The sequence below is a fragment of the Musca autumnalis genome, unplaced genomic scaffold (assembly GCF_047663935.1).
Source record: "Musca autumnalis isolate F117 unplaced genomic scaffold, ASM4766393v1 scaffold_2, whole genome shotgun sequence".
Taxonomy (NCBI): Eukaryota; Metazoa; Arthropoda; class Insecta; order Diptera; family Muscidae; genus Musca; species Musca autumnalis.
The window spans coordinates 204,545,415-204,559,077 of NW_027411755.1; the positions used below are offsets into that span (position 1 = coordinate 204,545,415).

General features: G+C 37.1%; 1 protein-coding gene across 1 annotated transcript in view; it reads left to right on the forward strand.

The window, feature by feature from the left end:
* Positions 1-13,663, forward strand: part of LOC141395166 (uncharacterized) — a 1,209,623-nt gene that overhangs the window by 84,155 nt on the left and 1,111,805 nt on the right. The gene's annotated exons all lie outside the window — the stretch shown is intronic.

Sequence of the window (13,663 nt, forward strand, 5' to 3'; positions counted from 1 at the left end):
AGATTTTTAGGAGCCACCAAAGACCACAAGAAACGTGGATTTTTTAAAGATTTTTAGGAGCCACCAAAGACCACAAGAAACGTGGATTTTTTAAAGATTTTTAGGAGCCACCAAAGACCACAAGAAACGTGGATTTTTTAAAGATTTTTAGGAGCCACCAAAGACCACAAGAAACGTGGATTTTTTAAAGATTTTTAGGAGCCACCAAAGACCACAAGAAACGTGGATTTTTTAAAGATTTTTAGGAGCCACCAAAGACCACAAGAAACGTGGATTTTTTAAAGATTTTTAGGAGCCACCAAAGACCACAAGAAACGTGGATTTTTTAAAGATTTTTAGGAGCCACCAAAGACCACAAGAAACGTGGATTTTTTAAAGATTTTTAGGAGCCACCAAAGACCACAAGAAACGTGGATTTTTTAAAGATTTTTAGGAGCCACCAAAGACCACAAGAAACGTGGATTTTTTAAAGATTTTTAGGAGCCACCAAAGACCACAAGAAACGTGGATTTTTTAAAGATTTTTAGGAGCCACCAAAGACCACAAGAAACGTGGATTTTTTAAAGATTTTTAGGAGCCACCAAAGACCACAAGAAACGTGGATTTTTTAAAGATTTTTAGGAGCCACCAAAGACCACAAGAAACGTGGATTTTTTAAAGATTTTTAGGAGCCACCAAAGACCACAAGAAACGTGGATTTTTTAAAGATTTTTAGGAGCCACCAAAGACCACAAGAAACGTGGATTTTTTAAAGATTTTTAGGAGCCACCAAAGACCACAAGAAACGTGGATTTTTTAAAGATTTTTAGGAGCCACCAACGTGGATTTTTTAAAGATTTTTCGGAGCCACCAAAGACCACAATAAACGTGGATTTTTTAAAGATTTCTCAGAGCCACCAAAGACCACAATAAACGTGGATTTTTTGAAGATTTTTCGGAGCCACCAAAGACCACAATAAACGTGGATTTTTTGAAGATTTTTCGGAGCCACCAAAGACCACAATAAACGTGGATTTTTAAAGATTTTTCGGAGCCACCAAAGACCACAATAAACGTGGATTTTTTAAAGATTTTTCGGAGCCACCAAAAAATCTTTTTAAAGATTTTTCGGAGCCACCAAAAAATCTTTTTAAAGATTTTTCGGAGCCACCAAAGACCACAATAAACGTGGATTTTTTAAAGATTTTTCGGAGCCACCAAAGACCACAATAAACGTGGATTTTTTAAAGATTTCTCTGAGCCACCAAAGACCACAATAAACGTGGATTTTTTTGAAGGTTTATCAGAGCCACCAAAGACCACAATAAACGTGGATGTTTTAAAGATTTTTCGGAGCCACCAAAAGCCACAATAAACGTGGATTTTTTAAAGATTTTTCGGAGCCACCAAAGACCACAATAACGTGGATTTTTTTGAAGATTTTTCGGAGCCACCAAAGACCACAATAAACGTGGATTTTTTTGAAGATTTTTCGGAGCCACCAAAGACCAAACGTGAATTTTTTTGAAGATTTTTCGGAGCCACCAAATACCACAAGAAACGTGGATTTTTAAAAGATTTTTAGGAGACGTCACCACCACCAAAGACCTCAAGAAACGTGGATTTTTTAAAGATTTTAAGAGCTACCAAAGACCACAATAAACATGGATTTTTTAAAGATTTTTCGGAGCCACCAAAGACCACAATAAACGTGGATTTTTTAAAGATTTTTCGGAGCCACCAAAGACCACAATAAACGTGGATTTTTTAAAGATTTTTCGGAGCCACCAAAGACCACAATAAACGTGGATTTTTTAAAGATTTTTCGGAGCCACCAAAGACCACAATAAACGTGGATTTTTTTAAAGATTTTTCGGAGCCACCAAAGACCACAATAAACGTGGATTTTTTAAAGATTTTTCGGAGCCACCAAAGACCACAATAAACGTGGATTTTTTAAAGATTTTTCGGAGCCACCAAAGACCACAATAAACGTGGATTTTTTAAAGATTTTTCGGAGCCACCAAAGACCACAATAAACGTGGATTTTTTAAAGATTTTTCGGAGCCACCAAAGACCACAATAAACGTGGATTTTTTAAAGATTTTTCGGAGCCACCAAAGACCACAATAAACGTGGATTTTTTCAAGATTTTTCGGAGCCACCGAAGACCACAATAAACGTGGATTTTTTCAAGATTTTTCGGAGCCACCAAAGACCACAATAAACGTGGATTTTTTAAAGATTTTTCGGAGCCACCAAAGACCACAATAAACGTGGATTTTTTAAAGATTTTTCGGAGCCACCAAAGACCACAATAAACGTGGATTTTTTAAAGATTTTTCGGAGCCACCAAAGACCACAATAAACGTGGATTTTTTTTAAAGATTTTTCGGAGCCACCAAAGACCACAATAAACGTGGATTTTTTAAAGATTTTTCGGAGCCACCAAAGACCACAATAAACGTGGATTTTTTAAAGATTTTTCGGAGCCACCAAAGACCACAATAAACGTGGATTTTTTAAAGATTTTTCGGAGCCACCAAAGACCACAATAAACGTGGATTTTTTAAAGATTTTTCGGAGCCACCAAAGACCACAATAAACGTGGATTTTTTAAAGATTTTTCGGAGCCACCAAAGACCACAATAAACGTGGATTTTTTAAAGATTTTTCGGAGCCACCAAAGACCACAATAAACGTGGATTTTTTAAAGATTTTTCGGAGCCACCAAAGACCACAAGAAACGTGGATTTTTTAAAGATTTTTAGGAGCCACCAAAGACCACAAGAAACGTGGATTTTTTAAAGATTTTTAGGAGCCACCAAAGACCACAAGAAACGTGGATTTTTTAAAGATTTTTAGGAGCCACCAAAGACCACAAGAAAAATGGATTTTTTAAAGATTTTTAGGAGCCACCATAGACCACAAGAAACGTGGATTTTTTAAAGATTTTTCGGAGCCACCAAAGACCACAATAAACGTGGATTTTTTAAAGATTTTTAGGAGCCACCAAAGACCACAATAAACGTGGATTTTTTTAAGATTTTTAGGAGCCACCATAGACCACAAGAAACGTGGATTTTTTAAAGATTTTTCGGAGCCACCAAAGACCACAAGAAACGTGGATTTTTTAAAGATTTTTCGGAGCCACCAAAGACCACAAGAAACGTGGATTTTTCAAAGATTTTTAGGAGCCACCAAAGACCACAAGAAACGTGGATTTTTTAAAGATTTTTAGGAGCCACCAAAGACCTCAAGAAACGTGGATTTTTTAAAGATTTTTAGGAGCCACCAACGACCACAAGGACGTGGATTTTTTAAAGATTTTTAGGAGCCACCAAAGACCACAAGAAACGTGGATTTTTTTAAGATTTTTAGGAGCCACCAAAGACCACAAGAAAAATGGATTTTTTAAAGATTTTTAGAAGCCACCAAAGACCGCAATAGGCGTGTTTTTTCTAAGATTGTTAGGAGCCACCAAAGACCACAAGAAACATGGATTTTTTAAAGATTTTTAGGAGCCACCAAAGATCACAAGAAACGTGGATTTTTTAAAGATTTTTCGGAGCCACCAAAGACCACAAGAAACGTGGTTTTTTTAAAGATTTTTAGGAGCCACCAAAGATCACAAGAAACGTGGATTTTTTAAAGATTTTTAGGAGCCACCAAAGATCACAAGAAACGTGGATTTTTTAAAGATTTTTCGGAGCCACCAAAGACCACAAGAAAAGTGGATTTTTTAAAGATATTTAGGAGCCACCAAAGACCACAACAAAAATGGATTTTTTAAAGATTTTTAGGAGCCACCAAAGACCACAAGAAACGTGGATTTTTTAAAGATTTTTAGGAGCCACCAAAGACCACAAGAAACGTGGATTTTTTAAAGATTTTTAGGAGCCACCAAAGACCACAAGAAACGTGGATTTTTTAAAGATTTTTAGGAGCCACCAAAGACCACAAGAAACGTGGATTTTTTAAAGATTTTTAGGAGCCACCAAAGACCACAAGAAACGTGGATTTTTTAAAGATTTTTCGGAGCCACCAAAGACCACAAGAAACGTGGTTTTTTAAAGATTTTTTGGAGCCACCAAAGACCACAAGAAACGTGGATTTTTTATAGATTTTTAGGAGCCACCAAAGACCTCAAGAAACGTGGATTTTTTAAAGATTTTTAGGAGCCACCAACGACCTCAAGGACGTGGATTTTTTAAAGATTTTTAGGAGCCACCAAAGACCACAAGAAACGTGGATTTTTTTTACGATTTTTAGGAGCCACCAAAGACCACAAGAAAAATGGATTTTTTAAAGATTTTTAGGAGCCACCAAAGACCGCAATAAGCGTGTTTTTTTTAAGATTGTTAGGAGCCACCAAAGACCACAAGAAACATGGATTTTTTAAAGATTTTTAGGAGCCACCAAAGATCACAAGAAACGTGGATTTTTTAAAGATTTTTCGGAGCCACCAAAGACCACAAGAAACGTGGTTTTTTTAAAGATTTTTAGGAGCCACCAAAGACTACAAGAAAAGTGGATTTTTTAAAGATATTTAGGAGCCACCAAAGACCACAACAAAAATGGATTTTTTAAAGATTTTTAGGAGCCACCAAAGACCACAAGAAACGTGGATTTTTTAAAGATTTTTCGGAGCCACCAAAGACCACAAGAAACGTGGATTTTTTAAAGATTTTTAGGAGCCACCAAAGACCACAAGAAACGTGGATTTTTTAAAGATTTTTAGGAGCCACCAAAGACCACAAGAAACGTGGATTTTTTAAAGATTTTTAGGAGCCACCAAAGACCACAAGAAACGTGGATTTTTTAAAGATTTTTAGGAGCCACCAAAGACCACAAGAAACGTGGATTTTTTAAAAATTTTTAGGAGCCACCAAAGCCCACAATAAACGTGGATTTTTTAAAATTTTTTAGGAGCTACCAAAGGCCACAAGAAACGTGGATTTTTTAAAAATTTTTAGGAGCCACCAAAGACCACAAGAAACGTGGATTTTTTAAAAATTTTTAGGAGCCACCAAAGACCACAAGAAACGTGGATTTTTTAAAAATTTTTAGGAGCCACAATAAACGTGGTTTTTTTTAAGACTTTGCAGACGCATATAATGACCCCTTTATTAAATGTTTCTTATCTATTGAATAGAATTTGTATATACAGAAGACCTATGAATAGGTCTATAGAATGCATTCGGAAAATATTCTTAATCGATACTCTGTTTTTCTTTCTATAGAATGATCACTGTATAAATGCCTTTTAACACCCTTTAACAATATTCTTTTAGAAAACCTTTCTACAAACGTATCTTCCGATTCAATCTTCTACCATCTACTGTAAGCTGATATAAATATAAATACTTCTGTTATAAGTCAATGCTAATTAAGAATTATTAACTCAAGCAAAACATTAATTGTAATGACATGAAAGCTTAAATTCCGAATATAAACATCTGCTATTTAATGGACATGATGCTCGTACGAACCTTTCATCTGTCCATACACATATATGTAATCAAAAAGCTTAATTATAGAGGTCGTGGGCTACTAAAATCCAATCATATCAAATTTATTCTTCATTGGAAAACTTATTCATAGATTTCTATAGACACCGAAGCGTACATCCAACAATGGTGCTGCAGCAAACTTTTTGACCCTATTACATAGTGGAAAAACGAAACAAAATCACAAGGTATCACCTATCTGCAGTCATTGGCTTCTGTCGGTCGGTCGCTCGCTCACTCGTACCTCGATGGATGGATATGGATGTATAATCTATGTTTAGTTTAGCATTATTTGTGAAATGTAACAGAGCGGACAGCAGCGGAATGTGATGCATAATCAATGAGTAAATTAAACCAACATAACTTTTAGGTATCGCCATTCATTAAACAACAAGCTTTAAGTTTCAAGTGCAACAGTGCAGATAGGCAGTGAACGACGAATACGGTGAATAACATCGACATGTAGCCGCAGAAGAGACAAATGTCAGCCGTTGTAGCAACAGCTAAAAGGCAATAGGTAGCCAGGCGGGCAGGTAGGCAAGAGAAAAAACAGCAAGGTATTGGTAATAGTAGCCGGGAGCAAACGTGATACTGCTGTAGAAGCAGCAGCATCATCATCATGGTCACCATCATTGCCATTAGCTTGAGCCAAATGACCAACAGCAACAACATCGTCGTCTGTGGAACAAAGCAATGCGTTAATGTTGATGTTGGAAATGGACAATGGCATTGATGTTGGATTATGCATTTGTTCGGAAAATTAAGGAGGAACTTTTTCAGTATACTATGGAAGATGTATAAACATATGAGACAACATATCGTATGTGTCCGTGTGTCACAGATTAAACATTGTGATGAGCTTTACTATTTTTGTTGTATTTAATTTAATTTTTAATAGTTAATGTAACACATTTATTTTACTTCACTTAATGTTTGATTTACTGTTGAGAAGGGACAGAAGGCTGCTAAATGGAGTACAGCTTCATAGTGAGGAATGAAATAATAGCATAGCAAATGACATTTTCGTTTGGTAAGAAATGCATCTATGTATGCTGGAAGGTTGAGTTGGGTTGAAAGATACCAAAGAAGGTTTCAACATAACAAAGCCCAGAACATATCTCGGACCTTCTTTTATCTTAAGTGGCCACTGACCACCCTGTGGTGTCACCTGTGAAACTTCTTTAACACCCGTTTAAAGTAGTGAGCTAACATACGCTGCTCTTTCACATATAATAACGATAAAAACTTGGGTTAGACGTCAGGTTAGTAACGCATCCCTATAAAAAAATACTTTCTTAATGAAAAAATATAGAACAAGTAAAAAAGTATCTGTCGGCTTTGCCGACAGTGGTGTGCCCTCAGCCTGTGTGAATTCATACTTTCATATATGTACAATGCACGATAGGCCCAATGGCAGGTTTCTGAGACAAAAAGTCTATTGTTGAAGTCATATATTTGGATAAAATAGTAACGAGATTAGATTCTTAACACTTTGAGCCATTTAGAAACAAAATCATTTCAACCTGGCAACGCTTCATGACCACATACCGGGCTGTCAAAGATATTGCATCTAACATTCTAAAATTTTATAAAAATATATCGACAATTAAAAACCGCTAACATAATAAACAGTTTTTTTAATGGATAACACGTGTAAAGGTATGTAAATTAATATTCTGATTAAGAACTAAAAAAGTTAGATTTGGTTAGGAATATTTGCTGTAGACTTGTGGTGTGTTTTTTCTGTAGTTTACACGGTTTTTGGAATAGAACTCTCGGTATTGCTACGTATTGTCGAAACTATATATATGTGGTAGAAGGTAATAGTGAGTACTATATGTGTAAAAAATTTCATGACCGTATGGATCCGAAAACTTATAGAAAAATACTTACAGATAGCGTGACACTTAAAAATTTGGATATTTTTAAGTATTGGGCTGGGCTGGGAGTTGGACTTGTCAATATGACACAAGTCGCGAAATTTGATAGTTATCTTAATCGAGTTATACCAAGCATTGAAATCTTGTATGTTCAAGATCTCTTAATTTAGTAATTGGGACTACAAAAACCTACTAAATTTTAAAATCTTGACCTGTAATTATAAAGTATTCAAAAATTGAACGCGATCGCGGTATTCTACTTCCAAATAATCAATTAATGGTGGAGGTCACAATTACTATTATATTGTATCCCAATACGTCAAATGATCTCTGAGATTTCGCGTTTGGCTAAAATCCGTTGTGGGGGAGGTCCCCCGCCCCCTCCATTTTTCGGCATAAAAACTACCTTACGATCTATTCTAAGACCAAAAGAATCTACAGTCAAAATTTTATCAAATTCGGTCCAGCCATTTCGGAGGATTTATATTTCGAACATCATGGCAGACCTGAATAATTTTCTATATATATGTAGATATATATACCTGAAACGATCAGAACCAAATTTTCTGGACGTGATTCTTAATTGATCAGGTTGTACCATAGCAAATTTTAAAGTCAATTACTGCAAATTGTGACCTTAGTGCGGCTTAAATATAAAATCGGATAACATCGGTTGAAACATAAATACGAAAGCTATATCTGAACCGATTCCTTCCAAATTTTGCAGATATATTTTGATGCTCACTATAAACATCAGTACGAAATTTGAAAGGTCCAGCAGTTTCCAAAAGCTTCCAGTGACTTGTTGCCTCAAAAACCTGTCATTGTGCCCATAGTGCAATATAACCAAAAACCTATTCCCCAAAAATTATGTATTTAAGAGGATTTCAGGGTTTGTGGTCCTTTTTGGACGTATGAACTTGCCAACAAAAAATATATACATATCTGGATTGAAACTCAAAAGTGTTACAAAGGAGGTACCTGGCATTTTGGGAAGTGTGTTTTATATTGGGAGTCATTCCTTTTCGATAGATGGCACGCATACTCATTATTTCAGTTCGTCACCGTATAACTTAATGCTTTTTTACTTTCCAGGAAGCATGGACCTTCCCACGAAAAACATATGTCTCTAACCAGGATCACAAATAGTAGCATCGGTATGAATTTCCAAAAGATCTTCGAACAGACTTTAAACTGCACTTAAACAAAAATGTTGAACTTTTGTTGAGGTGGTACCCTAAGGAGAAGACCGATATTGACCATTTTCGAAGTAAAACTACATTTGGACAAAATATTAGGTGATCCAACGCTTGGACCAAATCGCCATGTCCGTTCAAGAGATATAGCGCGTAGTTTTTGTGGGAGGTACCAGAAGGAGTGGACCGATATAGCTCACCTTCCAACTTAAACTAAGTTTAGACAAAATATTATTACCGAATCGGCTAATCCGTTACCATGCGCTTCAGCCACTACACTTTACAGCTTTCGGGTCATTTTCTCAGGAACTATGGACTTGCACCTGAAAAATCTTGTACCGTCGTAATGGGGGCAGCAAATACAAACTGATACAATAAAAATCAAAGGGATTCGAGAGCAGCTCTTAAACTGCACTTTTCGGAAATTTTGTGTGGGAGGTACCCTAAGGAGTTGACATATATAGTCCATATTCGAACCTAATTTATGTCTCGTATAAGTATTGCGATATGCACAGTATGGACAAACTCGGCTACTGCCTTCGTTAGTTATGGTGCACACCATTTCTGCTAAAAGTTTGGAACTTTTGTGAGGGAGGTACCAGAAGGACAAAATATTACGAAGGCCAAATTTTGGACGGAATCGGTTGATCCGTTTGAGAGTTATTGTGCGCTCCTGCCACTACACTTGGTGCCGTAGGGGTTTTTACAGCTTTCGGGCCACTTTCTGTGGAAGTATGGGCTTGCCCCTGAAAAACACTTGTACCATCCTAATAGGGTTAGCAAATACAAGTTTTTGCAAAAAAAAAATCAAACGATTCGCGAGGAGGTCTTAAACTGCAATTTTCCGAAATTTTGTGTGGGAGGTACCCGAAGGAGTAGACTGATATAGTCCATATTCGAACCTGATCTATGTCTGGTAGAAATATTACTATGTGCAAAGTATAGACCAACGCGGTTACTGCCTTCGAGAGTAATTTTTCATACCATTCCACAGACAAGTTTAGAACTTCTGTGGGGAAGTAGACTAAGTTTGGCAAAATAGTACGAAGTGCAAAATTTGGGTCGAATCGGTCTATCCGTTCGAGAGTGGGCACCAACCAGACAGACTGACAGACATGGCTAAATCGACTCCAAATTGTTTGAAACCATTATTTCGATGAATCACATTTTTGGTCATATCAAAGGGTATATACCCTCGTTAGCATAAATGCAGAGGGAATGCAAATAAATACAAACACATCTAAAGTTGACGAACCACAGACGTTTTAAGAACCATGACCTAGGAATCTGCTCTTGGAATGTTCAGACTCTTTAGCTGCAGTTTACGCACTGGCGGATGTTCTTGAAAAGTGCAAGGCCGATATTATTGTCATGCGGGAAATACCATAGATTGGGAAAGAAGTCAAAACAACACTTAAAGAAGTTTGGTGACGGTTTTGTAGTAAGTCGAAACTAAAAACCACTGGTCTCAAGTTTCACGCCAGAGGATGAAAGAATTGACAAAATACGGACTGCTCGTCGTTGCCTTCGGTGTGCCTATGAGCGCAGACAATACTAATGTTAGCTTGAACAATCTCACGACGGCAGGTTCTTCGGCACCGTATTGACAGGAAACCACACAATAGCCTTTTTCCGGCCAGCGTCGTCTAGCTCGTTTTAACTACATAGTTCAATCGATCGAATCGTTTGTATTGAAAACATTAAGTGACGTGGCATGTAGAAGGATTTCCTGAAAATTAGCCTTTGACCCCCTTACAAAGACCTTTGAAAGTAAAGATCAGTCAAGGAACACGAGTTATCATTAACCGGTCATCATAAATTCTTGTAGAAATTGTTTTTTTAGCCAACGACCTTGATTGGGCAATAAATGCGGTTTTTAGCAGAGTACGTAAAAATACTTTAAATAAAATTTCCAATCGTTTCGTTTCGTATTTTCCATAGGAACAATACAAAACGAAACATAACCCTCGTTGGCCGAGCTCGCTGTTTAGTTTCGTTTTGTTTACATTCGTGAGTACGAACAAAATTAAAAGCGGAAAGTACTCAACTCCACAACAACAGATAGAAAACTAAATAGTACTTAACACATGTGAATAAATCAAAAACGTTTGGTGGTTGATAAAATTCACAGTGGTATGCTGATGCTAACTTATAGGGTTGTTAAGCATCACATGTGTGTGTGTGTGTCTGAGTGTGTCATTGACCATAACGCACGGCAAACGTTTCCCAAAAATACTTGTCGGTTTGGTGGTGAATGAAACAACTTGGCAAAGCATAGCCGAAGTTACATTTCCGCAATCGTACGGTTTCCATCTTTTTACGTTGAAAAGTTTGTGTTTTTGTTTTGGTTGTGAGAATGAAACGATTCAGAGAAGCTGAAATGTTTGTGGCGTTGTGTTATTGGTACGGGAATCGTTTTGTTTCTTTCCGTTCATTGGTTTTTAGAGAATTTTCGTGAAAATTTCAGTTGGTCCCATAAAAATTACTATGGAAACAAATATCTCTCCGGTGGCACGTGTTAACGTTAACCAATCGCCATAAAATTTAATATATAAGGTTTCGGATCCGACTATGTGATACCCTACACCAGCAACAGGCAAAGGGTGCACGCACGCTATTTGGGAGCGTACAAATACGACATGTATACAACACGTATACAACATGTGGAGAGAAAAAAACAATTTAGTCTCAGCTGAGCAGGCAATGAAGAAGGTTGTGCGCTGCTTCTTTTGTTTTTTGTGTATGCGCCCCCTTGGCGAAATGACTACTAAGCATGTTATGTCTCCAATACTAATGCAAACAACGCAATGTGCGTTGGTATGGGTTGCTTGATGCTGCCCTACGCCACTACCCCTGTGCATAAGCTCTTGACCGGTAAAATTCAAAATATAAAAATTGGGATAGCTAAGCGCTTTGCTCTGAATGTCTTCATTAATACAGGTCAATTTTGTTGAAACGCATCTCAGTACAACTGAAATAAAAAAATTAAAAGTGGGATGGATGTACGCCAACCATCAATAGGCTTCTTTCTCTGTGAGACCCCCATCGTCCCCCAAAATTTCGTGAGGATCCGATGAAAATTCCGACCTGTAGTGTGATTGCACAAAAAATGGAATAAGGGATGCATTACCGACTATTGCCATATCTCTGTTGTTTGACCACCTATGACAACCTACTTCACATCATTGTAAAGATGATATTTTCTACTTTCCTTTGCTTTCGGTATACCTCTTACAGAAGAGAGATATTCGCTTTGAAATAAAACGTTGGCCTTTTCTCCATATAAGTTTTTTCACATTCCGACCCCTGAATAATATCCGACCATTACCAAAAACAATAGGTTTTTCCTCTGTGGGACCATTAACACCCAAAATTTCGTGACGATCCAATCAAAATTGCGACGTGTAGAGCGATTACAAAAAAATTAAAAAATGCGATATCTCCGTTATTTTAGCCACCTACTAAAACCTGCTTTACATCATTGTGAATATGGGATTTTCTACTTTCATAGTCATTCTTTGCTTTTGGAAGGTCCCCAAGCAAAGCTGTGATATTCGTCATTCTTATTAAAATCGCAAAAATGAAAAATTGTGTTTTATTAGCGGCTATTGCGATATCTTCGTTGTTTGACCACCTACGACAACCTACGCTACATCGTTGCAAAAGTAATATTTTCTACATTCATTATCAGGTTGCGTTTGATATAACCCTTATGTTTTTTGCCCATTCCGACCCCTGAATATTACCGACCATCACCAAAATCAATAGGTTTCTTCCTCTGTTAGACCCCCATTAACCCCCAAAATTTCATGACGATCCAATCAAAATTGCGACCTTTAGCGTGATTACAAAAAAATGGAAAAAATGGGATGTATTACCGACTATTGCTATATCTCCATTATTTGGCCATTATTACGCCAACCTACTTTGCATAACTGTAAAGATGGGATTTTCTACTTTCATAGTCAGACTTTGTTATTGGAAGGTCCTCAACCAAAGCTGTGATATTCGTTATTATTATTAAAATCGCAAAAATGAAAAGTTGGGTTCTATTAGCGGCTATCCTCGTTGTTTGACCACCCTATTTTCTGCTTTCATTAACAGTTTTTGCTTTTATATACCCCATATAGAAGCGGAGATATTCGCTTTGTAATAAAATGTTGACTTTTTCTCCAAATAAGTTTTTTTGCCCATTCCGACCTCTGAATATTATCCGAATCACCAAAATCAATAGGCTTCTTCCTCTCCGGGACCTTCATCAACACCCAAAATTTGGTGACGCTCAGATTAAAATTGCGACCTCTAGCGTGATTACAAAGTTTAGATGGACAGACGGACGGACGGGCACATAGCCAGATCGACTCAGCCCGTCGGGACATTCATTTTGATATATACATATATGTATGGGTCTACGACCATTGTTTCGATGCGTTACAAACTTTTTGATGTAGGGTATAAAAAGGGTATAGTGGTGTAGGGTATAACAAGTAAAAAAGTGTCAGTCGGCTTTGCCGACAGAGATACCCTCAGCCAAAGTGAATTGAAACTTTCATCTACGGACAGATAGAATGTATTTAGCGTCTCTGCAGAAATTTGTGGCCCTTTTTCAACATTTGAACTTGCCGACAAAAATGTGGATTAGGAATTAACACACATGTTGAACTTTTGTGGGGAAGGTACCCTTAGGGAGGACCGATATGGGCCATTTTAGAAGTTAAACTAAATTTTAACATTATATTGGGAGATCCAAAGTTTGGACCAAATTGGTTGCACCATTCAAGTGATATCGTCCTAACATTTTACTGACATTTTCTAAATATTGGGGAGAAGTACCAGAAGTTGTTGACCGGTATTGCCCATGAAACTAACTTTGGTAAAAATATGACGAAGACCAAATATTGCACCAAATCGGTAGAACAGTTCTGGAGCCACATATGGTGACATAGGGCTTTTTACACCTTTCGGGATGTTTTCCCAAGAAATATGGAAATGGTCCTGAAAAAACTTCTACCGTCATAATGGAGGTAGCGAATGCAAATAGCTTCAACAAAAATCAATGTGATTCGAGAGCAGGTCTTAAACTGAACTTAGCCGAAAT